We start from the raw sequence: 5,607 nt of genomic DNA, 5'->3' as shown, positions 1-5,607 counted from the left end.
AATTCTTTTCTGGAGAGGTTTAATAGAATAGAAAAGAAAAAAACAGTTGGATGAATCTTGATTCAAAACATCATTCATTTCTTGTCACGGAGTTTAAATTAAATTCAAATCAATTTCTGATCTCATCTTCCCATCACGTTCTGTGAGGGCATTTTGGACCTGAGGCTAAAATTGATGGAAACAACAATTTGTAGAACAACTTACATTACCTTTAAGAAGGCTCGTGCATATCGAGATAATCAAAAGATAAAGGGCTAGGGACAGAGACAGACAGGAGGAAAAGGTAATAGGGCAAAAAGCTGTGTATTGTCTACTCTTTGGTAATGTAGTTTTCATGTTACATTTCATCTCTCAGAAATAAATGTCATTTAAAATATTGAAATGATGGGCAAGTAATGAGAAACTGTGCCCTGGGAATATGACTAAAGCAAGAGAGGAGGTGGGCAAGACAAAAATGAGGAAGAGAAGAGAGGGAGAGGGGAGAGGGAATGTAGGAAGGAAGGGGGGAGGGAAGAAAGAGGGGAAGAGGAGGAAAAGGGAGCATTCTTTCTAATTCTGCTTTCCAATTCAGTTTCTAATTCTGTACATAACAGCATACATCTAATAATGTTATTTCATGTACTATTTGAGACTACAGAAGACACTGACTTCATCGGAGAGGAAAATCAGGAATAAGTATCTGTATGGTGCATTTCAAGGTTAAGAAAACTGTAGCAGATGCTATATAGCATAACACATGGATGGAATATCATTTTAGCAATATAATTCGAACTGCAGGTATTATAGTCAAATGAGAAGTTAAGTATGCCAGTTACAATTTGAAAGGGACAGGAAGAAGCTGAACCTGAAGGCTTTATTTCCACATTAATTTCTGAGGAGTTATCTATATACTGCAGCACTGTATATGAATACAGGATTCTGAATCCTATGTCATGAATTATTGAATGTTCTGATAAGCAAGGTAGAGGTGGTGACTCATTATACATAAATGCATATGCCTTTTTATTAATTACAAACTTATAAAATGCATTTATTTGTGAAAATAGGTGTTGTCATGGAAGATATTTACATCACTAAAGACAATTTATAGTGAAAGTTACAGCACGGAAGAAAAACATGACAAAATATGTGTATCTCAGAAATGCTCTGCAGAATAAAATAAGGAAGATAGCAAGTGAACTGAATTTTTTTTTAATGGTAAAGGAATATGGGTGACATCCCAGGTGCTATTTTACATCAGGACTCTTCTTTCCCTCTGTATTCCAAACTTTTCTTTAAAACCATTCATGCAACCAGTTTCAAGATGCTGAAAGAGGAGTTCCGAACTTTGCTTCTGGAAAGGACTTCAATATGCAATTAGAGTAGTCAAGATTATTAATTTGTGTAGACTAATCACTGTTCCTGAAAACAAAATTTTTTTTAATTTTTTTTTTTCCTTTTGTGCTGTGTACTTTGTTCTTCTTCAGGAATGTTGTTTTTATGTTAAATTTTATCTCCCAGAAATGCCATTCAAAATATTCAAATGGTAGACAAGAAAAGAGAAACTGTTCCCTTTAAATGGGAAATATAGCAAATGCAAAGAGATAAGATCTCTTTTTTGGAAATTTGGTTGATTTACAGTGCTTGAGTATCTGATCCAATATAGAAATTTTTGTTTCTTTGATTTATTTTTGCCATGAAGAAGAAAACATATGGGAAAAATATTGGAAACTACCCAGACTCTTGTTTTCTCCAGATGTTACTTAAGAATGCAGAAGGAAAAGAGAAAGAAATGGTTTGCTAGCAATAAGGAAGTAATTTACAAACAAAAGATCCAAAACCACCATTCCCATGAAACCCCGCTGCAGAAATTGGGTCTGGACAAAAACTTCTGGGTAATTTGAGATTGAACAGTAACTTCAGAAACACAGAAATAAACATCAAAGTATACTTGAGGCCATAGTGTTAATCATGGTACCAATCTCATTTATATTTTTCTGTTGAAAAAGCTTTAATGGGAATGAAGCTGTTACATTTTAAGAGACACGTTCTAGGCAGTAGATTCAAAAGCAGCTGAGCTTATTCAAAATCACAAAAATGTTTTTCTGAAAGATGGATTCAATGGGTGTACTGTTTCCATGTCTTGCAAAGTTTTGCAATACTTAGTGCTAGAAGATAGAAGGAAATGTGGCTATGGGCAGAAAATCTTACACCGGAAAAAAATCACACTAGAAGCACTGTCCTAGTTCAGCACAACCTGTAAAACCAAACTCTAAAACAAGTAGAGAGAACTGTTCTATGAAAGTACTTAAAATGACCTAATAACTTAGAAAAGTATAAAAAATTATTCCAATTTTACACAGGATTACCTGAGCTAAATTTGGAGTTCAACCTCAAAATTAAGACTTAAAGACATGATTTGCAACTGAGTTGCATATTTACTCTTTCTGTTCAGTAGAATCTGTAGATTTCTTTGCAGGCCATTGGTAAAAATGCTCCTTGTTGAATCATTCTTTTTTTGCTCTTTAGAATGGGCCAAGGTGATGAGAACTTTATGCAGTCCATTTTATGTTCCTAAATTAGGTACTACCACATTTGAAAAACAGATGTTAATGTGAGCCATGGTGATTCTGATAATATAACATCTTCTGCCTAGGTTTTTCACAAAGTCATTATGGAGAAAAAATAGCCTCAATATTTGAATGTTTTGGGAGTTAAGCACTGAAATTACATTACTCAAGTGGAATAATCTGGGAAAATACCTCTAAGAGATTAAGATTTAGAAATCCCAGAAGTTATTAGACCTCAAACTGAAATAATATATTTTGGGGGGAAAAAAGTTTGTTTGCTTCTTTATGGTTGTAAAAGAGATTCTTTCATATTACTTATGAGTTAAAGCATCACTGAGGGAAATGTTATTCCTTCATCAAGTTCTGCATCTTGGTCTCTTCTTGATACTGCAAGTTCTATGTTGTGGGATATACAGGTATGCTGCTTCAGTGCATGTAAGGGATACTCTGTTAATTCCAATGGTCTACAGACTGCTAGCCATGTTATCACCTAAAACAATTTTCACTTTACTTGAGCACTTCACAAAATGCCTGCAGCAATGAGAGAAGTTTAAAGCAGACCAGGCTATGTCTCAAGGGTAGATAGTCTGCATTGTTACCTAGGGCTGAACCTTCTACATTTGACCTCAGAGCAGTCAGAACTATTTTGCCTGGATCTAGCCTGCTGGAATTAATCCGTTTGTTAGCAAAGCAATTGACAGTTCAGATTTCTTCTGCTAATCTGGAGCTGCTCTGAACCTTTTTTAAGATCTTCAGCAACTTACATGGAATCTGATTTGCTTTATTTACCTTCTGAGAGACTGGAAGCACAAGCAAAAGAGTAGTCATTTTGGCCTAATGCTTCTACAGTTGTTTTCCTTAACCGCTGCAACAGGAAAGGGAAGAAGATTAAAATCTCCCATGTTTCTCAAAAATTCTTCTTATATGGAAGATGAAATCACACTCATATAGATCAGAAAAGATCTCCAGAGGTCATGTAGTCCAACCTCTTACTCAGAGCCCATCCAGCAGGCCATGTCCAGTTGTTTTTTAAATATCTCTGAAAATGCAGGTTCCACAGTCTCTCTGGGAGGCCTGTTAAAGTGCTTGACCACTTTTATGGCATATTTTTCTTACACAGAAAGATTTTATTTCATTTTCTTACATTATGTTCCAGCTTGTGTTTTTCTCTCACTTTCCATCTGCATAGCTGAAAAGTTTGACTCTGTCTTCTCTAGCATCTTGCATGAGGTGCTTGTAGATCCCCCCTAGCCTCTCTTCTCCAGGATCAACACTCTCCATTCTTCCAGCATTTTCCTCCATGGTGCATGGATCAACCTCCTCAACAATCTTGGTATCTCCCTGCTGATCTTGTTCCAAAATGCCTTCACTTTATGTCTTGGCCTATTCTGTGTAGGCATGAATGCATCTGCAGCTCTTAATTAAAAAAAAAATATATATTCAGCCATTTCATCTAACTCTTGGATTGTTTACCAGAAAGACATTCAGCTTACCGCTCCCTCTGACAGAACATGAGTTAAGCATGCTTGACTATTACTCAATGAACACATGTCACAGAAACTCTTGAAGAAATTGTCCACAAAGTATTTTGAACAAATGATGCTGGGCTAGTAACTGCTTGGAATATTGTATACTTTCATTCCTCTGATTATTATGTAGATAGAGCAGAATTAATTATTCCCTACAAACATACATATGCGAACAACTTTTATTCAAATTTTCCTTTAATTTCAGTGCAAGTAAGCTAGAATAGCTCAGACTCCTTGGAGCCAAAGTTTGATGAAGTGCTATAGCTTAGGCTAGTTTCATTATTTCTAAATTTAGCTCTAGTACTAAACACTGAAGCAATGGGATTTTTTTATAGCATCATATCTTAACTATTACTAAATAAATTATTTCTACTACTCTACACAAAATGCAAAACAGAAAACAACCAAAAAAGGCTGCCTTTTACAAATCAGAATTAATTTTAATGGCCGCCTTTCTTTAAATCAAGAGTACTCCCATTTTGTAAGATTTCTAGGTTGTGAATGTTTGGTGTATTTAATGAGGTATGTGTCTTCATACATTTTAGAAGGGAATCATACGATCACTGAACGATTTGTGCTGGAAGAGACCTTAGACAATAGACTAAGAAAGACTAGTCTAAAAAAAGACTAGTTCAAAAGAGACAGTAGTCTGTTTCAAACCCCCTGCTATGAACAGGGACATCTTTGAGCAACGTGGACTAGCGGAAGGTGAGCCGGCCCATGGCAGAGGAGTGGCAAAAAGATTGGTCTTTAAGGCCACTTCTAATCCAGACCATTCTATGGTCTCTTGTTGTGAAAACTGAAGTGTGCCATAGACTTACACAGTTAAAAAACCAGACTGGTCATCTAGTCTTCCTGTCAGATTTGTCTAACTTTCCTGTGAACAATATCACAGTTATCCATTACTCCAGAGAAATGCAGCAAGAAATAAAAGGGTTTATAGAATAATTTATTGATGTTTTTTAAAATCATATCTAGACTGTAGACCCTCCTAATCATAATAATTTACAATACAGTTTCTGTTGTCTTATTTATTTTAACTGACTCTACCTCTGTAATTGTTACTGCCATTAAAGTAAAATTTAAAAATATAAAACCTCCAGTGTTTTGGTAAAATCTTCTAGCAGTTCTCTATCCTAGATGATACTCCAATTTGAACAGCAGTTATAATGCAAATCACTAAGTTTTTATTCTGAATTAAGTATTGTATGGATAATATTAAATATATCATCTATTATACCAGAAGGTCTGCAAAGAGCTCAGACAACTGTAGAAAATTGAAAAGTTTGATTTAGATCTTAATATTAGTTGAGGGCACAAACTTTTACTCTTCAGTAATAGATAACAAAAATGTTTCATCAACAAAACAAAATATGAAAAAAAACTTAACAATGCTAACAATATTGTTTACTACATCTGATTCCTACCAAAAAGATTAGTATACTTGATCAAGCTTTGTATAATCTCTAATGGCAAAATTTATTTTTTCCTATATTATTATGTACATTACATTCTATATACATTATTGA

The sequence above is a fragment of the Cyanistes caeruleus genome, chromosome 3 (assembly GCF_971803275.1).
Source record: "Cyanistes caeruleus chromosome 3, bCyaCae1.hap1.1, whole genome shotgun sequence".
Lineage (NCBI taxonomy): Eukaryota > Metazoa > Chordata > Aves > Passeriformes > Paridae > Cyanistes > Cyanistes caeruleus.
The sequence above is the reverse complement of the archived record's forward strand: the minus strand, read 5'-3'. Positions refer to the sequence as shown.